The sequence below is a fragment of the Pleurodeles waltl genome, chromosome 3_1 (assembly GCF_031143425.1).
Source record: "Pleurodeles waltl isolate 20211129_DDA chromosome 3_1, aPleWal1.hap1.20221129, whole genome shotgun sequence".
NCBI lineage: Eukaryota > Metazoa > Chordata > Amphibia > Caudata > Salamandridae > Pleurodeles > Pleurodeles waltl.
In genome coordinates, this window is record NC_090440.1 from 344765084 (window position 1) to 344792878 (window position 27795).

The following is a 27795-nucleotide window of genomic DNA, read 5'->3' on the forward strand; positions in this document are numbered from 1 at the left end:
TTACCAAGACCCCCACCAGGAAATAAGACTCTCCTGATTGTCACCCTTTTGTCCCACCCAGTCACCCTGTCCACCTTGAACTGCCATTGCTCCACTTCCCATGCCCCCTTGGACAATGCACTTGTGATACAAATAGACTGGACTCTATCCTGAACATTCCTCCACCATCACCCCAGTCCATTGCACCACCCTCTACTTATTAACACTTAAATAAACACCATTTGAATAAATATAAGTACAGAGTCTGTCAAATGATTGAAATATGTATTTGTTTAACAACCTTTAAACACTGCAATACAACTGTACAGTAATGTATACATAGGAATGACCTGTAGTTGGATGCAGTCAACACACCAGGAGTGATAGTGGGGAACAAATATCTGCAAATAGAGATGCCAAAGCATACAGTAAGTGGCCATAGAAGTGGGAAAATAAACCTGCCAGTGACAATGTCAAACACAAAACTGTCAATGTAAAGTGAAATTACAGTGTCTTACCTGTGTGTCATTGGACGTATTGTTGTATTATAGCACTTCTGTTGTTCTCCACCTCTGCCTCATCTTCTGTCTCCACAGGGTCCACTGCTGCCACACGCCTATCTCCAGCCTCATCCTCCTGCAGAAATGGCACCTGGCGACGTAAGGCAAGGTTGTGCAACATACAGCATGCCAAGATGATCTGGCACACCTTCTTGGGTGAGTAGTACAGGGATCAACCTGTTAGATGGAGGCAATGAAATCTGCCCTTCAGGATTCCGAGTGTCCTTTCAATTATTCCTCTTGTTCGCCCATGTGCCTCATTGTAACGTCCCTCTGCCCTTGTCCTGGGATTCCTCACAGGGGTTAGTAGCCATGAGAGGTTAGGGTAACCAGAGTCACCTGCAAATATCTAGGGACAACTGTTAGACACACACTAACCCTTAGGGCCCACACCATACCCATACACCAACACCTACTGGGTGGGAACCAGGGCTCACCTACTAGCCACTCCTGGTGCCTCTGGAGTTGAGCCATCACATATGGTATGCTGCTATTCCTCAGGATAAAGGCATCATGCACAGTCCCAGGATACTTTGCATTGACATGGGATATGTACTGGTCCGCCAGGCACACTATCTGCACATTTAGAGAGTGCAAGCTCTTTCTATTTCTGAACACCTGTTCATTTCTCCGGGGGGGGACACAAATGCTATATGTGTACCATCTATTGCCCCAATTATGTTGGGGATATGTCCTATTCCATAGAAGTCAGCTTTCACTGTGGCCAAATCCTCCACCTGGGGGAAAATGATGTAGCTGTGCATGTGTTTAATCAGGGCAGACAACACTCTGGTCAGCACTATTGAGAAGATTGGTTGAGACATTCCTGCGGCCTCCTCTGCCGCTGGTGGACAGGAGGCCCCACCACAGGAACAATAGGCCAGCAGCACCCCACTCCCTGCAGAAGGAGAACTAACCCGCAAACGGTCCCTGTGATCCAGTCAGAAGCCAGAGATTATTACCAAGACCCCCACCAGGAAATAAGACTCTCCTGATTCTCACCCTTGGGTCCCACCCAGTCACCCTGTCCACCTTGAACTGCCATTACTCCACTTCCCATGCCCCCTTGGACAATGCACTTGTGATACAAATAGACTGGACTCTATCCTGGACATTCCTCCACCATCACCCCAGCCCATTGCACCCCCCTCTACTTATTAACACTTAAATAAACACCATTTGAATAAATATAAGTATGGAGTCTGTCAAATGATTGAAATATGTATTTGTTTAACAACCTTTAAACACTGCAATACAACTGTACAGTAATGTATACATAGGAATGACCTGTAGTTGGATGCAGTGAACACACCAGGAGTGATAGTGGGGCACAAATATCTGCAAATAGAGATGCCAAAGCGTACAGTCAGTGGCCATAGAAGTGGGAAAATAAACCTGCCAGTGACAATGTCAAACACAAAACTGTCAATGTAAAGTGAAATTACAGTGTCTTACCTGTGTGTCATTGGACGTATTGTTGTATTATAGCACTTCTGTTGTTCTCAACCTCTGCCTCCTCATCTTCTGTGTCCACAGGGTCCACTGCTGCCACACGCCCATCTCCAGCCTCATCCTCCTGCAGAAAAGGCACCTGGCGACGTATGGCAAGGTTGTGCAACATACAGCATGCCAAGATGATCTGGCACACCTTCTTGGGTGAGTAGTACAGGGATCCACCTGTTAGATGGAGGCAATGAAACCTGCCCTTCAGGAGTCAGAGTGTCCTTTCAATTATTACTCTTGTTAGCCCATGTGCCTCATTGTAACGTTCCTCGGCCCTTTTTCGTCCGATTCCTCACAGGGGTTAGTAGCCATGAGAGTTTAGGGTAACCAGAGTCACCTGCAAATATCTAGGGACAAACAACTGTTAGACACACACTATCCCTTAGGGCCCACACCATACCCATACACCAACACCTACTGGGTGGGAACCAGGGCTCACCTACTAGCCACTCCCGGTGCCTCTGGAGTTGAGCCATCACATATGGTATGCTGCTATTCCTCAGGATAAATGCATCATGCACAGTCCCAGGATACTTTGCATTGATATGGGAGATGTACTGGTCCGCCAGGCACACTATCTGCACATTTATAGAGTGCAAGCTCTTTCGATTTCTGAACACCTGTTCATTTCTCCGGGGGGGGGACACAAATGCTATATGTGTACCATCTATTGCCCCAATTATGTTGGGGATATGTCCTATTCCATAGAAGTCAGCTTTCACTGTGGCCAAATCCTCCACCTGGGGGAAAACGATGTAGCTGTGCATGTGTTTAATCAGGGCAGACAACACTCTGGTCAGCACTATTGAGAAGATTGGTTGAGACATTCCTGACACCTCCTCTGCCGCTAGTGGACAGGAGGCCCCGCCACAGGAACTTAGGCCAGCAGCACCCCACTCCCTGCAGAAGGAGAACTAACCCGCAAACGGTCCCTGTGATCCAGGCAGAAGCCAGAGATTATTACCAAGACCCCCACCAGGAAATAAGACTCTCCTGATTGTCACCCTTGTGTCCCACCCAGTCACCATGTCCACCTTCAACTGCCATTGCCCCACTTCCCATGCCCCCTTGGACAATGCACTTGTGATACAAATAGACTGGACTCTATCCTGGACATTCCTCCACCATCATCCTAGCCCTTTGCACCCCCCCTCTACTTATTAACACTTAAATAAACACCATTTGAATAAATATAAGTATGGAGTCTGTCAAATGATTGAAATATGTATTTGTTTAACAACCTTTAAACACTGCAATACAACTGTACAGTAATGTATACATAGGAATGACCTGTAGTTGGATGCAGTCAACACAACAGGAGTGATAGTGGACACAAATATCTGCAAATAAAGATGCCAAAGCGTACAGTCAGTGGCCGTAGAAGTGGGAAAATAAACCTGCCAGTGACAATGTCAAACACAAAACTGTCAATGTAAAGTGAAATTACAGTGTCTTACCTGTGTGTCATTGGAAGTATTGTTGTATTATAGCACTTCTGTTGTTCTCAACCTCTGCCTCCTCATCTTCTGTGTCCAAAGGGTCCACTGCTGCCACACGCCCATCTCCAGCCTCATCCTCCTGCAGAAAAGGCACCTGGCGACGTAAGGCAAGGTTGTGCAACATACAGCATGCCAAGATGATCTGGCACACCTTCTTGGGTGAGTAGTACAGGGATCCACCTGTTAGATGGAGGCAATGAAACCTGGCCTTCAGGAATCCGAGTGTCCTTTCAATTATTCTTCTTGTTTGCCCATGTGCCTCATTGTAACGTCCCTCTGTCCTTGTCCTGGGATTCCTCACAGGGGTTAGTAGCCATGAGAGGTTGGGGTAACCAGAGTGACCTGCAAATATGGAGGGACAACTGTTAGACACACACTAACCCTTAGGGCCCACACCATACCCATACACCAACACCTACTGGGTGGGAACAGGGTCTCACCTATTAGCCACTCCCGGTGCCTCTGGAGTTGAGCCATCACATATGGCATGCTGCTATTCCTCAGGATAAATGCATCATGCACAGTCCCAGGATACTTTGCATTGACATGGGAGATGTGCTGGTCCGCCAGGCACATTACTGCACATTTATAGAGAGCAAGCTCTTTCGATTTCTGAACACCTGTTCATTTCTCCGGGGGGGACACAAATGCTATATGTGTACCATCTATTGCCCCAATTATGTTGGGGATATGTCCTATTGCATAGAGGTCAGCTTTCACTGTGGCCAAATCCTCCACCTGGGGGAAAACGATGTAGCTGTGCATGTGTTTAATCAGGGCAGACAACACTCTGGTCAGCACTATTGAGAAGATTGGTTGAGACATTCCTGCCACCTCCTCTGCCGCTAGTGGACAGGAAGCCCCGCCACAGGAACAACAGGCAGGCAGCACCCCACCCCCTGCAGAAGGAGAACTAACCCGCAAACGGTCCCTGTGATCCAGGCAGAAGCCAGAGATTTTTACCAAGACCCCACCAGGAAATTAGACTCTCCTGATTGTCACCCTTGTGTCCCACTCAGACACCCTGTCCACCTTGAACTGCCATTGCTCCACTTCCCATGCCCCCTTGGACAATGCACTTGTGATACAAATAGACTGGACTCTATCCTGGACATTCGTCCACCATCACCCCAGCCCATTGCACCCCCCTCTACTTATTAACACTTAAATAAACACCATTTGAATAAATATAAGTATTGAGTCTGTCAAATGATTGAAATATGTATTTGTTTAACAACCTTTAAACACTGCAATACAACTGTACAGTAATGTATACATAGGAATGACCTGTAGTTGGAAGCAGTCAACACACCAGGAGTGATAGTGGGGCACAAATATCTGCAAATAGAGATGCCAAAGCGTACAGTCAGTGGCCACAGAAGTGGGAAAATAAACCTGGCAGTGACAATGTTAAACACAAAACTGTCAATGTAAAGTGAAATTACAGTGTCTTACCTGTGTGTCATTGGAAGTATTGTTGTATTATAGCACTTCTGTTGTTCTCAACCTCTGCCTCCTCATCTTCTGTGTCCACAGGGTCCACTGCTGCCACACGCCCATCTCCAGCCTCATCCTCCTGCAGAAAAGGCACATGGTGACGTAAGGCAAGGTTGTGCAACATACAGCATGCCAAGATGATCTGGCACACCTTCTTGGGTGAGTAGTACAGGGATCCACCTGTTAGATGGAGGCAATGAAACCTGCCCTTCAGGAGTCCGAGTGTCCTTTCAATTATTCTTCTTGTTCGCCCATGTGCCTCATTGTAACGTCCCTCTGCCCTTGTCCTAGGATTCCTCACAGGGGTTAGTAGCCATGAGAGGTTGGGGTAACCAGGGTCACCTGCAAATATCGAGGGACAACTGTTAGACACACACTAACCCTTAGGGCCCACACCATACCCATACACCAACACCTACTGGGTGGGAACCAGGGCTCACCTACTAGCCACTCCCGGTGCCTCTGGAGTTGAGCCATCACATATGGTATGCTGCTATTCCTCAGGATAAATGCATCATGCACAGTCCCAGGATACTTTGCATTGACATGGGATATGTACTGGTCCGCCAGGCACACTATCTGCACATTTAGAGAGTGCAAGCTCTTTCGATTTCTGAACACCTGTTCATTTCTCCGGGGGGGGGACACAAATGCTATATGTGTACCATCTATTGCCCCAATTATGTTGGGGATATGTCCTATTCCATAGAAGTCAGCTTTCACTGTGGCCAAATCCTCCACCTGGGGGAAAATGATGTAGCTGTGCATGTGTTTAATCAGGGCAGACAACACTCTGGTCAGCACTATTGAGAAGATTGGTTGAGACATTCCTGCCGCCTCCTCTGCCGCTAGTGGACAGGAGGCCCCGCCACAGGAACAATAGGCCAGCAGCACCCCACTCCCTGCAGAAGGAGAACTAACCCGCAAACGGTCCCTGTGATCCAGTCAGAAGCGAGAGATTATTACCAAGACCCCCACCAGGAAATAAGACTCTCCTGATTCTCACCCTTGGGTCCCACCCAGTCACCCTGTCCACCTTGAACTGCCATTACTCCACTTCCCATGCCCCCTTGGACAATGCACTTGTGATACAAATAGACTGGACTCTATCCTGGACATTCCTCCACCATCACCCCAGCCCATTGCACCCCCCTCTACTTATTAACACTTAAATAAACACCATTTGAATAAATATAAGTATGGAGTCTGTCAAATGATTGAAATATGTATTTGTTTAACAACCTTTAAACACTGCAATACAACTGTACAGTAATGTATACATAGGAATGACCTGTAGTTGGATGCAGTGAACACACCAGGAGTGATAGTGGGGCACAAATATCTGCAAATAGAGATGCCAAACCGTACAGTCAGTGGCCATAGAAGTGGGAAAATAAACCTGCCAGTGACAATGTCAAACAGAAACTGTCAATGTAAAGTGAAATTACAGTGTCTTACCTGTGTGTCATTGGACGTATTGTTGTATTATAGCACTTCTGTTGTTCTCAACCTCTGCCTCCTCATCTTCTGTGTCCACAGGGTCCACTGCTGCCACACGCCCATCTCCAGCCTCATCCTCCTTCAGAAAAGGCACCTGGTGACGTATGGCAAGGTTGTGCAACATACAGCATGCCAAGATGATCTGGCACACCTTCTTGGGTGAGTAGTACAGGGATCCACCTGTTAGATGGAGGCAATGAAACCTGCCCTTCAGGAGTCCGAGTGTCCTTTCAATTATTCCTCTTGTTCGCCTATGTGCCTCATTGTAACGTCCCTCTGCCCTTGTCCTGGGATTCCTCACAGGGTTTAGTAGCCATGAGAGGTTAGGGTAACCAGAGTCACCTGCAAATATCTAGGGACAACTGTTAGACACACACTAACCCTTAGGGCCCACACCATACCCATACACCAACACCTACTGGGTGGGAACCAGGGCTCACCTACTAGCCACTCCCAGTGCCTCTGGAGTTGAGCCATCACATATGGTATGCTGCTATTCCTCAGGATAAATGCATCATGCACAGTCCCAGGATACTTTGCATTGACATGGGAGATGTACTGGTCCGCCAGGCACACTATCTGCACACTTATAGAGTGCAAGCTCTTTCGATTTCTGAACACCTGTTCATTTCTCGGGGGGGGGGACACAAATGCTATATGTGTACCATCTATTGCCCCAATTATGTTGGGGATATGTCCTATTCCATAGAAGTCAGCTTTCACTGTGGCCAAATCCTCCACCTGGGGGAAAACGATGTAGCTGTGCATGTGTTTAATCAGGGCAGACAACACTCTGGTCAGCACTATTGAGAAGATTGGTTGAGACATTCCTGACACCTCCTCTGCCGCTAGTGGACAGGAGGCCCCACCACAGGAACATCAGGCCAGCAGCACCCCACTCCCTGCAGAAGGAGAACTAACCCACAAACGGTCCCTGTGATCCAGGCAGAAGCCAGAGATTATTACCAAGACCCCCACCAGGAAATAAGACTCTCCTGATTGTCACCCTTGTGTCGCACCCAGTCACCCTGTCCACCTTGAACTGCCATTGCCCCACTTCCCATGCCCCCTTGGACAATGCACTTGTGATACAAATAGACTGGACTCTATCCTGGACATTCCTCCACCATCACCCTAGCCCATTGTACCCTCCCTCTACTTATTAACACTTAAATAAACACCATTTGAGTAAATATAAGTATTGAGTCTGTCAAATGATTGAAATATGTATTTTTTTAACAACCTTTAAACACTGCAATACAACTGTACAGTAATGTATACATAGGAATGACCTGTAGTTGGATGCAGTCAACACACCAGGAGTGATAGTGGGGCACAAATATCTGCAAATAGAGAGGCCGAAGCTTACAGTAAGTGGCCATAGAAGTGGGAAAATAAACCTGCCAGTGACAATGTCAAACACAAAACTGTCAATGTAAAGTGAAATTAGAGTGTCTTACCTGTGTGTCATTGGAAGTATTGTTGTATTACAGCACTTCTGTTGTTCTCAACCTCTGCCTCCTCATCTTCTGTGTCCACAGGGTCCACTGCTGCCACACTCCCATCTCCAGCCTCATCCTCCTGCAGAAAAGGCACCTGGCGACGTAAGGCAAGGTTGTGCAACATACAGCATGCCAAGATGATCTGGCACACCTTCTTGGGTGAGTAGTACAGGGATCCACCTGTTAGATGGAGGCAATGAAACCTGCCCTTCAGGAGTCCGAGTGTCCTTTCAATTATTCTTCTTGTTCGCCCATGTGCCTCATTGTAACGTCCCTCTGCCCTTGTCCTGAGATTCCTCACAGGGGTTAGTAGCCATGAAAGGTTGGGGTAACCAGAGTCACCTGCAAATATGGAGGGACAACTGTTAGACACACACTAACCCTTAGGGCCCACACCATACCCATACACCAACACCTACTGGGTGGGAACCAGGGCTAACCTATTAGCCACTCCCGGTGCCTCTGGAGTTGAGCCATCACATATGGTATGCTGCTATTCCTCAGGATAAATGCATCATGCACTGTCCCAGGATACTTTGCATTGACATAGGAGATGTACTGGTCCGCCAGGTACACTATGTGCACATTTATAGAGTGCAAGCTCTTTCGATTTCTGAACACCTGTTCATTTCTCCGGGGGGGACACAAATGCTATATGTGTTCCATCTATTGCCCCAATTATGTTGGGGATATGTCCTATTCCATAGAAGTCAGCTTTCACTGTGGCCAAATCCTCCACCTGGAGGAAAACGATGTAGCTGTGCATGTGCTTAATCAGGGCAGACAACACTCTGGTCAGCACTATTGAGAAGATTGGTTGAGACATTCCTGCCACCTCCTCTGCCGCTAGTGGACAGGAGGCCCGCCACAGGAACAACAGGCCAGCAGCACCCCACCCCCTGCAGAAGGAGAACTAACCCGCAAACGGTCCCTGTGATGCAGGCAGAAGCCAGAGATTATTACCAAGACCCCCACCAGGAAATAAGACTCTCCTGATTGTCACCCTTGTGTCCCATCCAGTCACCCTGTCCACCTTGAACTGCCATTACTCCACTTCCCATGCACCCTTGGACAATGCACTTGTGATACAAATAGACTGGACTCTATCCTGGACATTCCTCCACCATCACCCCAGCCTATTGCACCCCCCCTCTACTTATTAACACTTAAATAAACACCATTTGAATAAATATAAGTATGGAGTCTGTCAAATGATTGAAATATGTATTTGTTTAACAACCTTTAAACACTGCAATACAACTGTACAGTAATGTATACATAGGAATGACCTGTAGTTGGATGCAGTCAACACACCAGGAGTGATAGTGGGGCACAAATATCTGCAAATAGAGATGCCAAAGCGTACAGTCAGTGGCCATAGAAGTGGGAAAATAAACCTGCCAGTGACCATGTCAAACACAAAACTGTCAATGTAAAGTGAAATTACAGTGTCTTACCTGTGAGTCATTGGAAGTATTGTTGTATTATAGCACTTCTGTTGTTCTCAACCTCTGCCTCCTCATCTTCTGTGTCCACAGGGTCCACTGCTGCCACACGCCCATCTCCAGCCTCATCCTCCTGCAGAAAAGGCACCTGGCGACGTAAGGCAAGGTTGTGCAACATACAGCATGCCAAGATGATCTGGCACACCTTCTTGGGTGAGTAGTACAGGGATCCACCTGTTAGATGGAGGCAATGAAACCTGCCCTTCAGGAGTCCGAGTGTCCATTCAATTATTCCTCTTGTTTGCCCATGTGCTTCATTGTAACGTCCCTCTGCCCTTGTCCTGGGATTCCTCACAGGCTTTAGTAGCCATGAGAGGTTGGGGTAACCAGAGTCACCTGCAAATATCGAGGGACAACTGTTAGACACACACTAACCCTTAGGGCCCACACCATACCCATACACCAACACCTACTGGGTGGGAACCAAATCTAACCTACTAGCCACTCCCGGTGCCTCTGGAGTTGAGCCATCACATATGGTATGCTGCTATTCCTCAGGATAAATGCATCATGCACAGTCCCAGGATACTTTGCATTGACATGGGAGATGTACTGGTCCGCCAGGCACACTATCTGCACATTTATAGAGTGCAAGCTCTTTCGATTTCTGAACACCTGTTCATTTCTCCGGGGGGACGGGACACAAATGCTATATGTGTACCATCTATTGCCCCAATTATGTTGGGGATATGTCCTATTCCATAGAAGTCAGCTTTCACTGTGGCCAAATCCTCCAACTGGGTGAAAACGATGTAGCTGTGCATGTGTTTAATCAGGGCAGACAACACTCTGGTCAGCACTATTGAGAAGATTGGTTGAGACATTCCTGACACCTCCTCTGCCGCTAGTGGACAGGAGGCCCCGCCACAGGAACAATAGCCCAGCAGCACCCCACCCCCTGCAGAAGGAGAACTAACCCGCAAACTGTCCCTGTGATCCAGGCAGATGCCAGAGATTATTACCAAGACCCCCACCAGGAAATAAGACTCTCCTGATTGTCACCCTTGTGTCCCACCCAGTCACCCTGTCCACCTTCAACTGCCATTGCTCCACTTCCCATGCCCCCTTAGACAATTCACTTGTGATACAAATAGACTGGACTCTATCCTGGACATTCCTCCACCATCACCCCAGCCCATTGCACCCCCCCTCTACTTATTAACACTTAAATAAACACCATTTGAATAAATATAAGTATGGAGTCTGTCAAATGATTGAAATATGTATTTGTTTAACAACCTTTAAACACTGCAATACAACTGTACAGTAATGTATGCATAGGAATGACCTGTAGTTGGATGCAGTCAACACAACAGGAGTGATAGTGGGACACAAATATCTGCAAATAAAGATGCCAAAGCATACAGTCAGTGGCCATAGAAGTGGGAAAATAAACCTGCCAGTGACAATGTCAAACACAAACCTGTAAATGTAAAGTGAAATTACAGTGTCTTACCTGTGTGTCATTGGAAGTATTGTTGTATTATAGCACTTCTGTTGTTCTCAACCTCTGCCTCCTCATCTTCTGTGTCCACAGGGTCCACTGCTGCCACACGCCCATCTCCAGCCTCATCCTCCTGCAGAAAAGGCACCTGGCGACGTAAGGCAAGGTTGTGCAACATACAGCATGCCAAGATGATCTGGCACACCTTCTTGGGTGAGTAGTACAGGGATCCACCTGTTAGATGGAGGCAATGAAACCTGGCCTTCAGGAGTCCGAGTGTCCTTTCAATTATTCTTCTTGTTTGCCCATGTGCCTCATTGTAACGTCCCTCTGTCCTTGTCCTGGGATTCCTCACAGGGGTTAGTAGCCATGAGAGGTTGGGGTAACCAGAGTGACCTGCAAATATGGAGGGACAACTGTTAGACACACACTAACCCTTAGGGCCCACACCATACCCATACACCAACACCTACTGGGTGGGAACAGGGGCTCACCTATTAGCCACTCCCGGTGCCTCTGGAGTTGAGCCATCACATATGGCATGCTGCTATTCCTCAGGATAAATGCATCATGCACAGTCCCAGGATACTTTGCATTGACATGGGAGATGTACTGGTCCACCAGGCACATTACTGCACATTTATAGAGAGCAAGCTCTTTCGATTTCTGAACACCTGTTCATTTCTCCGGGGGACACACAAATGCTATATGTGTACCATCTATTACCCCAATTATGTTGGGGATATATCCTATTGCATAGAGGTCAGCTTTCACTGTGGCCAAATCCTCCACCTGGGGGAAAACGATGTAGCTGTGCATGTGTTTAATCAGGGCAGACAACACTCTGGTCAGCACTATTGAGAAGATTGGTTGAGACATTCCTGCCACCTCCTCTGCCGCTAGTGGACAGGAGGCCCCACCACATGAACAACAGGCAGGCAGCACCCCACCCCCTGCAGAAGGAGAACTAACCCGCAAACGGTCCCTGTGATCCAGGCAGAAGCCAGAGATTTTTACCAAGACCCCCACCAGGAAATAAGACTCTCCTGATTGTCACCCTTGTGTCCCACTCAGACACCCTGTCCACCTTGAACTGCCATTGCTCCACTTCCCATGCCCCCTTGGACAATGCACTTGTGATACAAATAGACTGGACTCTATCCTGGACATTCCTCCACCATCACCCCAGCCCATTGCACCCCCCTCTACTTATTAACACTTAAATAAACACCATTTGAATAAATATAAGTATTGAGTCTGTCAAATGATTGAAATATGTATTTGTTTAACAACCTTTAAACACTGCAATACAACTGTACAGTAATGTATACATAGGAATGACCTGTAGTTGGATGCAGTCAACACACCAGGAGTGATAGTGGGACACAAATATCTGCAAATAGAGATGCCAAAGCGTACAGTCAGTGGCCATAGAAGTGGGAAAATAAACCTGGCAGTGACAATGTTAAACACAAAACTGTCAATGTAAAGTGAAATTACAGTGTCTTACCTGTGTGTCATTGGAAGTATTGTTGTATTATAGCACTTCTGTTGTTCTCAACCTCTGCCTCCTCATCTTCTGTGTCCACAGGGTCCACTGCTTCCACACGCCCATCTCCAGCCTCATCCTCCTGCAGAAAAGGCACATGGCGACGTAAGGCAAGGTTGTGCAACATACAGCATGCCAAGATGATCTGGCACACCTTATTGGGTGAGTAGTAGAGGGATCCACCTGTTAGATGGAGGCAATGAAACCTGCCCTTCAGGAGTCTGAGTGTCCTTTCAATTATTCTTCTTGTTCGCCCATGTGCCTCATTGTAACGTCCCTCGGCCCTTGTCCTGGGATTCCTCACAGGGGTTAGTAGCCATGAGAGGTTGGGGTAACCAGGGTCACCTGCAAATATCGAGGGACAACTGTTAGACACACACTAACCCTTAGGGCCCACACCATACCCATACACCAACACCTACTGGGTGGGAACCAGGGCTAACCTATTAGCCACTCCTGGTGCCTCTGAAGTTGATCCATCACATATGGTATGCTGCTATTCCTCAGGATAAATGCATCATGCACTGTCCCACGATACTTTGCATTGACATAGGACATGTACTGGTCCGCCAGGTACACTATGTGCACATTTATAGAGTGCAAGCTCTTTCGATTTCTGAACACCTGTTCATTTCTCCGGGGGGGACACAAATGCTATATGTGTACCATCTATTGCCCCAATTATGTTGGGAATATGTCCTATTGCATAGAGGTCAGCTTTCACTGTGGACAAATCCTCCACCTGGGGGAAAACGATGTAGCTGTGCATGTGTTTAATCAGGGCAGACAACACTCTGGTCAGCACTATTGAGAAGATTGGTTGAGACATTCCTGACACCTCCTCTGCCACTAGTGGACAGGAGGCCCTGCCACAGGAACAACAGGCCAGCAGCACCCCACCCACTGCAGAAGGAGAACTTACCCGCAAATGGTCCCTGTGATCCAGGCAGAAGCCAGAGATTATTACCAAGACCCCCACCAGGAAATAAGACTCTCCTGATTGTCACCCTTTTGTCCCACCCAGTCACCCTGTCCACCTTGAACTGCCATTGCTCCACTTCCCATGCCCCCTTGGACAATGCACTTGTGATACAAATAGACTGGACTCTATCCTGAACATTCCTCCACCATCACCCCAGTCCATTGCACCACCCTCTACTTATTAACACTTAAATAAACACCATTTGAATAAATATAAGTACAGAGTCTGTCAAATGATTGAAATATGTATTTGTTTAACAACCTTTAAACACTGCAATACAACTGTACAGTAATGTATACATAGGAATGACCTGTAGTTGGATGCAGTCAACACACCAGGAGTGATAGTGGGGAACAAATATCTGCAAATAGAGATGCCAAAGCATACAGTAAGTGGCCATAGAAGTGGGAAAATAAACCTGCCAGTGACAATGTCAAACACAAAACTGTCAATGTAAAGTGAAATTACAGTGTCTTACCTGTGTGTCATTGGACGTATTGTTGTATTATAGCACTTCTGTTGTTCTCCACCTCTGCCTCATCTTCTGTCTCCACAGGGTCCACTGCTGCCACACGCCTATCTCCAGCCTCATCCTCCTGCAGAAAAGGCACCTGGCGACGTAAGGCAAGGTTGTGCAACATACAGCATGCCAAGATGATCTGGCACACCTTCTTGGGTGAGTAGTACAGGGATCAACCTGTTAGATGGAGGCAATGAAACCTGCCCTTCAGGATTCTGAGTGTCCTTTCAATTATTCCTCTTGTTCGCCCATGTGCCTCATTGTAACGTCCCTCTGCCCTTGTCCTGGGATTCCTCACAGGGGTTAGTAGCCATGAGAGGTTAGGGTAACCAGAGTCACCTGCAAATATCTAGGGACAACTGTTAGACACACACTAACCCTTAGGGCCCACACCATACCCATACACCAACACCTACTGGGTGGGAACCAGGGCTCACCTACTAGCCACTCCTGGTGCCTCTGGAGTTGAGCCATCACATATGGTATGCTGCTATTCCTCAGGATAAAGGCATCATGCACAGTCCCAGGATACTTTGCATTGACATGGGATATGTACTGGTCCGCCAGGCACACTATCTGCACATTTAGAGAGTGCAAGCTCTTTCTATTTCTGAACACCTGTTCATTTCTCCGGGGGGGGACACAAATGCTATATGTGTACCATCTATTGCCCCAATTATGTTGGGGATATGTCCTATTCCATAGAAGTCAGCTTTCACTGTGGCCAAATCCTCCACCTGGGGGAAAATGATGTAGCTGTGCATGTGTTTAATCAGGGCAGACAACACTCTGGTCAGCACTATTGAGAAGATTGGTTGAGACATTCCTGCGGCCTCCTCTGCCGCTAGTGGACAGGAGGCCCCGCCACAGGAACAATAGGCCAGCAGCACCCCACTCCCTGCAGAAGGAGAACTAACCCGCAAACGGTCCCTGTGATCCAGTCAGAAGCCAGAGATTATTACCAAGACCCCCACCAAGAAATAAGACTCTCCTGATTCTCACCCTTGGGTCCCACCCAGTCACCCTGTCCACCTTGAACTGCCATTACTCCACTTCCCATGCCCCCTTGGACAATGCACTTGTGATACAAATAGACTGGACTCTATCCTGGACATTCCTCCACCATCACCCCAGCCCATTGCACCCCCCTCTACTTATTAACACTTAAATAAACACCATTTGAATAAATATAAGTATGGAGTCTGTCAAATGATTGAAATATGTATTTGTTTAACAACCTTTAAACACTGCAATACAACTGTACAGTAATGTATACATAGGAATGACCTGTAGTTGGATGCAGTCAACACACCAGGAGTGATAGTGGGGCACAAATATCTGCAAATAGAGATGCCAAAGCGTACAGTCAGTGGCCATAGAAGTGGGAAAATAAACCTGCCAGTGACAATGTCAAACACAAAACTGTCAATGTAAAGTGAAATTACAGTGTCTTACCTGTGTGTCATTGGACGTATTGTTGTATTATAGCACTTCTGTTGTTCTCAACCTCTGCCTCCTCATCTTCTGTGTCCACAGGGTCCACTGCTGCCACACGCCCATCTCCAGCCTCATCCTCCTGCAGAAAAGGCACCTGGCGACGTATGGCAAGGTTGTGCAACATACAGCATGCCAAGATGATCTGGCACACCTTCTTGGGTGAGTAGTACAGGGATCCACCTGTTAGATGGAGGCAATGAAACCTGCCCTTCAGGAGTCAGAGTGTCCTTTCAATTATTCCTCTTGTTAGCCCATGTGCCTCATTGTAACGTCCCTCGGCCCTTTTTCGTGGGATTCCTCACAGGGGTTAGTAGCCATGAGAGTTTAGGGTAACCAGAGTCACCTGCAAATATCTAGGGACAAACAACTGTTAGACACACACTATCCCTTAGGGCCCACACCATACCCATACACCAACACCTACTGGGTGGGAACCAGGGCTCACCTACTAGCCACTCCCGGTGCCTCTGGAGTTGAGCCATCACATATGGTATGCTGCTATTCCTCAGGATAAATGCATCATGCACAGTCCCAGGATACTTTGCATTGATATGGGAGATGTACTGGTCCGCCAGGCACACTATCTGCACATTTATAGAGTGCAAGCTCTTTCGATTTCTGAACACCTGTTCATTTCTCCGGGGGGGGACACAAATGCTATATGTGTACCATCTATTGCCCCAATTATGTTGGGGATATGTCCTATTCCATAGAAGTCAGCTTTCACTGTGGCCAAATCCTCCACCTGGGGGAAAACGATGTAGCTGTGCATGTGTTTAATCAGGGCAGACAACACTCTGGTCAGCACTATTGAGAAGATTGGTTGAGACATTCCTGACACCTCCTCTGCCGCTAGTGGACAGGAGGCCCCGCCACAGGAACAATAGGCCAGCAGCACCCCACTCCCTGCAGAAGGAGAACTAACCCGCAAACGGTCCCTGTGATCCAGGCAGAAGCCAGAGATTATTACCAAGACCCCCACCAAGAAATAAGACTCTCCTGATTCTCACCCTTGGGTCCCACCCAGTCACCCTGTCCACCTTGAACTGCCATTACTCCACTTCCCATGCCCCCTTGGACAATGCACTTGTGATACAAATAGACTGGACTCTATCCTGGACATTCCTCCACCATCACCCCAGCCCATTGCACCCCCCTCTACTTATTAACACTTAAATAAACACCATTTGAATAAATATAAGTATGGAGTCTGTCAAATGATTGAAATATGTATTTGTTTAACAACCTTTAAACACTGCAATACAACTGTACAGTAATGTATACATAGGAATGACCTGTATTTGGATGCAGTCAACACACCAGGAGTGATAGTGGGACACAAATATCTGCAAATAGAGATGCCAAAGCGTACAGTCAGTGGCCATAGAAGTGGGAAAATAAACCTGCCAGTGACAATGTCAAACACAAAACTGTCAATGTAAAGTGAAATTACAGTGTCTTACCTGTGTGTCATTGGAAGTATTGTTGTATTATAGCACTTCTGTTGTTTTCAACCTCTGCCTCCTTATCTTCTGTGTCCACAGGGTCCACTGCTGAAACACGCCCATCTCCAGCCTCATCCTCCTGCAGAAAAGGCACCTGGCGACGTAAGGCAAGGTTGTGCAACATACAGCATGCCAAGATGATCTGGCACACCTTCTTGGGTGAGTAGTACAGGGATCCACCTGTTAGATGGAGGCAATGTAACCTAGCCTTCAGGAGTCCGAGTGTCCTTTCAATTATTATTCTTGTTTGCCCATGTGCCTCATTGTAACGTCCCTCTGTCCTTGTCCTGGGATTCCTCACAGGGGTTAGTAGCCATGAGAGGTTGGGGTAACCAGGGTGACCTGCAAATATGGAGGGACAACTGTTAGACACACTAACCCTTAGCACCCACACCATACCCATACACCAACACCTACTGGGTGGGAACAGGGGCTCACCTATTAGCCACTCCCGGTGCCTCTGGAGTTGAGCCATCACATATGGCATGCTGCTATTCCTCAGGATAAATGCATCATGCACAGTCCCAGGATACTTTGCATTGACATGGGAGATGTGCTGGTCCGCCAGGCACACTATCTGCACATTTATAGAGAGCAAGCTCTTTCAATTTCTGAACACCTGTTCATTTCTCCGGGGGGGACACAAATGCTATATGTGTACCATCTATTGCCCCAATTATGTTGGGGATATGTCCTATTCCATAGAAGTCAGCTTTCACTGTGGCCAAATCCTCCACCTGGGGGAAAACGATGTAGCTGTGCATGTGTTTAATCAGGGCAGACAACACTCTGGTCAGCACTATTGAGAAGATTGGTTGAGACATTCCTGCCACCTCCTCTGCCGCTAGTGGACAGGAGGCCCCGCCACAGGAACAACAGGCCAGCAGCACCCCACCCCCGGCAGAAGGAGTACTAACCCGCAAACGGTCCCTGTGATCCAGGCAGAAGCCAGAGATTTTTACCAAGACCCCCACCAGGAAATAAGACTCTCCTGATTGTCACACTTGTGTCCCACCCAGTCACCCTGTCCACCTTGAACTGCCATTACTCCACTTCCCATGCCCCCTTGGACAATGCACTTGTGATACAAATAGACTGGACTCTATCCTGGACATTCCTCCACCATCACCCCAGCCTATTGCACCCCCCCTCTACTTATTAACACTTAAATAAACACCATTTGAATAAATATAAGTATGGAGTCTGTCAAATGATTGAAATATGTATTTGTTTAACAACCTTTAAACACTGCAATACAACTGTACAGTAATGTATACATAGGAATGACCTGTAGTTGGATGCAGTCAACACACCAGGAGTGATAGTGGGGCACAAATATCTGCAAATAGAGATGCCAAAGCGTACAGTCAGTGGCCATAGAAGTGGGAAAATAAACCTGCCAGTGACAATGTCAAACACAAAACTGTCAATGTAAAGTGAAATTACAGTGTCTTACCTGTGTGTCATTGGAAGTATTGTTGTATTATAGCACTTCTGTTGTTCTCAACCTCTGCCTCCTCATCTTCTGTGTCCACAGGGTCCACTGCTGCCACACGCCTATCTCCAGCCTCATCCTCCTGCAGAAAAGGCACCTGGCGACGTAAGGCAAGGTTGTGCAACATACAGTATGCAAAGATGATCTGGCACACCTTCTTGGGTGAGTAGTACAGGGATCCACCTGTTAGATGGAGGCAATGAAACCTGGCCTTCAGGAGTCCGAGTGTCCTTTCAATTATTCTTCTTGTTTGCCCATGTGCCTCATTGTAACGTCCCTCTGTCCTTGTCCTGGGATTCCTCACAGGGGTTAGTAGCCATGAGAGGTTGGGGTAACCAGAGTGACCTGCAAATATGGAGGGACAACTGTTAGACACACACTAACCCTTAGGGCCCACACCATACCCATACACCAACACCTGCTGAGTGGGAACCGGGTCTCACCAATTAGCCACTCCCGGTGCCTCTGGAGTTGAGCCATCACATATGGCATGCTGCTATTCCTCAGGATAAATGCATCATGCACAGTCCCAGGATACTTTGCATTGACATGGGAGATGTACTGGTCCGCCAGGCACACTATCTGCACAATTATAGATTGCAAGCTCTTTCGATTTCTGAACACCTGTTAATTTCTCCGGGGGACACACAAATGCTATATGTGTAAAATCTATTGCCCCAATTATGTTGGGGATATGTCCTATTCCATAGAAGTCAGCTTTCACTGTGGCCAAATCCTCCACCTGGGGGAAAACGATGTAGCTGTGCATGTGTTTAATCAGGGCAGACAACACTCTGGTCAGCACTATTGAGAAGATTGGTTGAGACATTCCTGCCGCCTCCTCTGCCGCTAGTGGACATGAGGCCCCGCCACAGGAACAACAGGCCAGCAGCACCCCACCCCCTGCAGAAGGAGAACTAACCCGCAAACGGTCCCTGTGATCCAGGCAGAAGCCAGAGATTATTACCAAGACCCCCACCAGGAAATAAGACTCTCCTGATTGTCACCCTTGTGTCCCACCCAGTCACCCTGTCCACCTTGAACTGCCATTACTCCACTTCCCATGCCCCCTTGTACAATGCACTTGTGATACAAATAGACTCGACTCTATCCTGGACATTCCTCCACCATCACCCCAGCCCATTGCACCCCCCTCTACTTATTAACACTTAAATAAACACCATTTGAATAAATATAAGTATGGAGTCTGTCAAATGATTGAAATATGTATTTGTTTAACAACCTTTAAACACTGCAATACAACTGTACAGTAATGTATACATAGGAATGACCTGTTGTTGGATGCAGTCAACACACCAGGAGTGATAGTGGAGCACAAATATCTGCAAATAGAGATGCCAAAGCGTACAGTCAGTGGCCATAGAAGTGGGAAAATATACCTGCCAGTGACAATGTCAAACACAAAACTGTCAATGTAAAGTGAAATTACAGTGTCTTACCTGTGTGTCATTGGAAGTATTGTTGTATTATAGCACTTCTATTGTTCTCAACCTCTGCCTCCTCATCTTCTGTGTCCACAGGGTCCACTGCTGCCACACGCCCATCTCCAGCCTCATCCTCCTGCAGAAAAGGCACCTGGCGACGTAAGGCAAGGTTGTGCAACATACTGCATGCCAAGACGATCTGTCACACCTTCTTGGGTGAGTAGTACAGGGATCCACCTGTTAGAGGGAGGCAATGAAACCTGGCCTTCAGGAGTCTGAGTGTCCTTTCAATTATTCTTCTTGTTTGCCCATGTGCCTCATTGTAACGTCCCTCTGCCCTTGTCCTGGTATTCCTCACAGGGGTTAGTAGCCATGAGAGGTTGGGGTAACCAGAGTCACCTGCAAATATCGAGGGACAACTGTTAGACACACACTAACCCTTAGGGCCCACACCATACCCATACACCAACACCTACTGGGTGGGAACCAGGGCTAACCTATTAGCCACTCCCTGTGCCTCTGGAGTTGAGCCATCACATATGGTATGCTGCTATTCCTCAGGATAAATGCATCATGCACTGTCCCAGGATACTTTGCATTGACATAGGAGATGTACTGGTCCGCCAGGTACACTATGTGCACATTTATAGAGTGCAAGCTCTTTCGATTTCTGAACACCTGTTCATTTCTCCGGGGGGGACACAAATGCTATATGTGTACCATCTATTGCCCCAATTATGTTGGGGATATGTCCTATTCCATAGAAGTCAGCTTTCACTGTGGCCAAATCCTCCACCTAGGGGAAAACGATGTAGCTGTGCATGTGTTTAATCAGGACAGACAACACTCTGGTCAGCACTATTGAGAAGATTGGTTGAGACATTCCTGACACCTCCTCTGCCGCTAGTGGACAGGAGGCCCCGCCACAGGAACAACAGGCCAGCAGCACCCCACCCCCTGCAGAATGAGAACTAACCCGCAAATGGTCCCTGTGATCAAGGCAGAAGACAGGGATTATTACCAAGACCCCCACCAGGAAATAAGACTCTCCTGATTGTCACCCTTGTGTCCCACCCAGTCACCCTGTCCACCTTGAACTGCCATTACTCCACTTCCCATGCCCCCTTGGACAATGCACTTGTGATACAAATAGACTGGACTCTATCCTGGACATTCCTCCACCATCACCCCAGCCCATTGCACCCCCCTGTACTTATTAACACTTAAATAAACACCATTTGAATAAATATAAGTATGGAGTCTGTCAAATGATTGAAATATGTATTTGTTTAACAACCTTTAAACACTGCAATACAACTGTAATGCAATGTATACATAGGAATGACCTGTAGTTGGATGCAGTCAACACACCAGGAGTGATAGTGGGGCACAAATATCTGCAAATAGAGATGCCAAGGCGTACAGTAAGTGGCCATAGAAGTGGGAAAATAAACCTGCCAGTGACAATGTAAAACACAAAATTGTCAGTATAAAGTGAAATTACAGTGTCTTACCTGTGTGTCATTGGAAGTATTGTTGTATTATAGCACTTCTGTTGTTCTCAACCTCTGCCTCCTCATCTTCTGTGTCCACAGGGTCCACTGCTGCCACACGCCCATCTCCAGCCTCATCCTCCCGCAGAAAAAGCACCTGGCGACGTAAGGCAAGGTTGTGCAACATACAGCATGCCAAGATGATCTGGCACACCTTCTTGGGTGAGTAGTACAGGGATCCACCTGTTAGATGGAGGCAATGAAACCTGGCCTTCAGGAGTCCGAGTGTCCTTTCAATTATTCTTCTTGTTTGCCCATGTGCCTCATTGTAACGTCCCTCTGTCCTTGTCCTGGGATTCCTCACAGGGGTTAGTAGCCATGAGAGGTTGGGGTAACCAGAGTGACCTGCAAATATGGAGGGACAATTGTTAGACACACACTAACCCTTAGGGCCCACACCATACCCATACACCAACACCTGCTGAGTGGGAACCGGGTCTCACCAATTAGCCACTCCCGGTGCCTCTGGAGTTGAGCCATCACATATGGCATGCTGCTATTCCTCAGGATAAATGCATCATGCACAGTCCCAGGATACTTTGCATTGACATGGGAGATGTACTGGTCCGCCAGGCACACTATCTGCACAATTATAGATTGCAAGCTCTTTCGATTTCTGAACACCTGTTAATTTCTCCGGGGGACACACAAATGCTATATGTGTAAAATCTATTGCCCCAATTATGTTGGGGATATGTCCTATTCCATAGAAGTCAGCTTTCACTGTGGCCAAATCCTCCACCTGGGGGAAAACGATGTAGCTGTGCATGTGTTTAATCAGGGCAGACAACACTCTGGTCAGCACTATTGAGAAGATTGGTTGAGACATTCCTGCCGCCTCCTCTGCCGCTAGTGGACATGAGGCCCCGCCACAGGAACAACAGGCCAGCAGCACCCCACCCCCTGCAGAAGGAGAACTAACCCGCAAACGGTCCCTGTGATCCAGGCAGAAGCCAGAGATTATTACCAAGACCCCCACCAGGAAATAAGACTCTCCTGATTGTCACCCTTGTGTCCCACCCAGTCACCCTGTCCACCTTGAACTGCCATTACTCCACTTCCCATGCCCCCTTGTACAATGCACTTGTGATACAAATAGACTCGACTCTATCCTGGACATTCCTCCACCATCACCCCAGCCCATTGCACCCCCCTCTACTTATTAACACTTAAATAAACACCATTTGAATAAATATAAGTATGGAGTCTGTCAAATGATTGAAATATGTATTTGTTTAACAACCTTTAAACACTGCAATACAACTGTACAGTAATGTATACATAGGAATGACCTGTTGTTGGATGCAGTCAACACACCAGGAGTGATAGTGGAGCACAAATATCTGCAAATAGAGATGCCAAAGCGTACAGTCAGTGGCCATAGAAGTGGGAAAATAAACCTGCCAGTGACAATGTCAAACACAAAACAGTCAATGTAAAGTGAAATTACAGTGTCTTACCTGTGTGTCATTGGAAGTATTGTTGTATTATAGCACTTCTATTGTTCTCAACCTCTGCCTCCTCATCTTCTGTGTCCACAGGGTCCACTGCTGCCACACGCCCATCTCCAGCCTCATCCTCCTGCAGAAAAGGCACCTGGCGACGTAAGGCAAGGTTGTGCAACATACTGCATGCCAAGACGATCTGTCACACCTTCTTGGGTGAGTAGTACAGGGATCCACCTGTTAGAGGGAGGCAATGAAACCTGGCCTTCAGGAGTCCGAGTGTCCTTTCAATTATTCTTCTTGTTTGCCAATGTGCCTCATTGTAACGTCCCTCTGCCCTTGTCCTGGTATTCCTCACAGGGGTTAGTAGCCATGAGAGGTTGGGGTAACCAGAGTCACCTGCAAATATCGAGGGACAACTGTTAGACACACACTAACCCTTAGGGCCCACACCATACCCATACACCAACACCTACTGGGTGGGAACCAGGGCTAACCTATTAGCCACTCCCTGTGCCTCTGGAGTTGAGCCATCACATATGGTATGCTGCTATTCCTCAGGATAAATGCATCATGCACTGTCCCAGGATACTTTGCATTGACATAGGAGATGTACTGGTCCGCCAAAGTACACTATGTGCACATTTATAGAGTGCAAGCTCTTTCGATTTCTGAACACCTGTTCATTTCTCCGGGGGGGACACAAATGCTATATGTGTACCATCTATTGCCCCAATTATGTTGGGGATATGTCCTATTCCATAGAAGTCAGCTTTCACTGTGGCCAAATCCTCCACCTAGGGGAAAACGATGTAGCTGTGCATGTGTTTAATCAGGGCAGACAACACTCTGGTCAGCACTATTGAGAAGATTGGTTGAGACATTCCTGACACCTCCTCTGCCGCTAGTGGACAGGAGGCCCCGCCACAGGAACAACAGGCCAGCAGCACCCCACCCCCTGCAGAATGAGAACTAACCCGCAAATGGTCCCTGTGATCAAGGCAGAAGACAGGGATTATTACCAAGACCCCCACCAGGAAATAAGACTCTCCTGATTGTCACCCTTGTGTCCCACCCAGTCACCCTGTCCACCTTGAACTGCCATTACTCCACTTCCCATGCCCCCTTGGACAATGCACTTGTGATACAAATAGACTGGACTCTATCCTGGACATTCCTCCACCATCACCCCAGCCCATTGCACCCCCCTGTACTTATTAACACTTAAATAAACACCATTTGAATAAATATAAGTATGGAGTCTGTCAAATGATTGAAATATGTATTTGTTTAACAACCTTTAAACACTGCAATACAACTGTAATGCAATGTATACATAGGAATGACCTGTAGTTGGATGCAGTCAACACACCAGGAGTGATAGTGGGGCACAAATATCTGCAAATAGAGATGCCAAGGCGTACAGTAAGTGGCCATAGAAGTGGGAAAATAAACCTGCCAGTGACAATGTAAAACACAAAATTGTCAGTATAAAGTGAAATTACAGTGTCTTACCTGTGTGTCATTAAAAGTATTGTTGTATTATAGCACTTCTGTTGTTCTCAACCTCTGCCTCCTCATCTTCTGTGTCCACAGGGTCCACTGCTGCCACACGCCCATCTCCAGCCTCATCCTCCCGCAGAAAAATCACCTGGCGACGTAAGGCAAGGTTGTGCAACATACAGCATGCCAAGATGATCTGGCACACCTTCTTGGGTGAGTAGTACAGGGATCCACCTGTTAGATGGAGGCAATGAAACCTGGCCTTCAGGAGTCCGAGTGTCCTTTCAATTATTCTTCTTGTTTGCCCATGTGCCTCATTGTAACTCCCCTCTGCCCTTGTCCTGGGATTCCTCACAGGGGTTAGTAGCCATGAGAGGTTGGGTTATCCAGAGTCACCTGCAAATATCGAGGGACAACTGTTAGACACACACTAACCCTTAGGGCCCACACCATACCCATACACCAACACCTACTGGGTGGGAACCAGGGCTCACCTATTAGCCACCCCAGCTGCCTCTGGAGTTGAGCCATCACATATGGCATGCTGCTATTCCTCAGGATAAATGCATCATGCACAGTCCCAGGATACTTTGCATTGACATGGGAGATGTACTGGTCCGCCAGGCACACTATCTGCACATTTATAGAGTGCAAGCTCTTTCGATTTCTGAACACCTGTTCATTTCTCCGGGGGGGGGGCACACAAATGCTATATGTGTACCATCTATTGCCCCAATTATGTTGGGGATATATCCTATTGCGTAGAAGTCAGCTTTCACTGTGGCCAAATCCTCCACCTGGGGGAAAACGATGTAGCTGTGCATGTGTTTAATCAGGGCAGACAACACTCTGGTCAGCACTATTGAGAAGATTGGTTGAGACATTCCTGCCACCTCCTCTGCCGCTAGTGGACAGGAGGCCCCGCCACAGGAACAACAGGCCAGCAGCACCCCACCCCCTGCAGAAGGAGAACTAACCCGCGAACGGTCCCTGTGATCCAGGCAGAAGCCAGAGATTATTACCAAGACCCCCACCAGGAAATAAGACTCTCCTGATTGTCACCCTTGTGTCCCACCCAGTCATCCTGTCCACCTTGAACTGCCATTACTCCACTTTCCAGGCCCCCTTGGACAATGCACTTGTGATACAAATAGACTGGACTCTATCCTGGACATTCCTCCACCATCACCCCAGCCTATTGCACCCCCCCTCTACTTATTAACACTTAAATAAACACCATTTGAATAAATATAAGTATGGAGTCTGTCAAATGATTGAAATATGTATTTGTTTAACAACCTTTAAACACTGCAATACAACTGTACAGTAATGTATACATAGGAATGACCTGTAGTTGGATGCAGTCAACACACCAGGAGTGATAGTGGGGCACAAATATCTGCAAATAGAGATGCCAAAGCGTACAGTCAGTGGCCATAGAAGTGGGAAAAAAACCTGCCAGTGACAATGTCAAACACAAAACTGTCAATGTAAAGTGAAATTACAGTGTCTTACCTCAGTGTCATTGGAAGTATTGTTGTATTATAGCACTTCTGTTGTTCTCAACCTCTGCCTCCTCATCTTCTGTGTCCACAGGGTCACTGCTGCCACACGCCCATCTCCAGCCTCATCCTCCTTCAGAAAAGGCACCTGGCGACGTAAGGCAAGGCTGTGCAACATACAGCATGCCAAGATGATCTGGCACACCTTCTTGGGTGAGTAGTACAGGGATCAACCTGTTAGATGGAGGCAATGAAACCTGCCCTTCAGGATTCCGAGTGTCCTTTCAATTATTCCTCTTGTTCGCCCATGTGCCTCATTGTAACGTCCCTCTGCCCTTGTCCTGGGATTCCTCACAGGGGTTAGTAGCCATGAGAGGTTAGGGTAACCAGAGTCACCTGCAAATATCTAGGGACAACTGTTAGACACACACTAACCCTTAGGGCCCACACCATACCCATACACCAACACCTACTGGGTGGGAACCAGGGCTCACCTACTAGCCACTCCTGGTGCCTCTGGAGTTGAGCCATCACACATGGTATGCTGCTATTCCTCAGGATAAAGGCATCATGCACAGTCCCAGGATACTTTGCATTGACATGGGATATGTACTGGTCCGCCAGGCACACTATCTGCACATTTAGAGAGTGCAAGCTCTTTCTATTTCTGAACACCTGTTCATTTCTCCGGGGGGGGACACAAATGCTATATGTGTACCATCTATTGCCCCAATTATGTTGGGGATATGTCCTATTCCATAGAAGTCAGCTTTCACTGTGGCCAAATCCTCCACCTGGGGGAAAATGATGTAGCTGTGCATGTGTTTAATCAGGGCAGACAACACTCTGGTCAGCACTATTGAGAAGATTGGTTGAGACATTCCTGCGGCCTCCTCTGCCGCTAGTGGACAGGAGGCCCCGCCACAGGAACAATAGGCCAGCAGCACCCCACTCCCTGCAGAAGGAGAACTAACCCGCAAACGGTCCCTGTGATCCAGTCAGAAGCCAGAGATTATTACCAAGACCCCCACCAGGAAATAAGACTCTCCTGATTCTCACCCTTGGGTCCCACCCAGTCACCCTGTCCACCTTGAACTGCCATTACTCCACTTCCCATGCCCCCTTGGACAATGCACTTGTGATACAAATAGACTGGACTCTATCCTGGACATTCCTCCACCATCACCCCAGCCCATTGCACCCCCCTCTACTTATTAACACTTAAATAAACACCATTTGAATAAATATAAGTATGGAGTCTGTCAAATGATTGAAATATGTATTTGTTTAACAACCTTTAAACACTGCAATACAACTGTACAGTAATGTATACATAGGAATGACCTGTAGTTGGATGCAGTGAACACACCAGGAGTGATAGTGGGGCACAAATATCTGCAAATAGAGATGCCAAAGCGTACAGTCAGTGGCCATAGAAGTGGGAAAATAAACCTGCCAGTGACAATGTCAAACACAAAACTGTCAATGTAAAGTGAAATTACAGTGTCTTACCTGTGTGTCATTGGACGTATTGTTGTATTATAGCACTTCTGTTGTTCTCAACCTCTGCCTCCTCATCTTCTGTGTCCACAGGGTCCACTGCTGCCACACGCCCATCTCCAGCCTCATCCTCCTGCAGAAAAGGCACCTGGCGACGTATGGCAAGGTTGTGCAACATACAGCATGCCAAGATGATCTGGCACACCTTCTTGGGTGAGTAGTACAGGGATCCACCTGTTAGATGGAGGCAATGAAACCTGCCCTTCAGGAGTCAGAGTGTCCTTTCAATTATTCCTCTTGTTAGCCCATG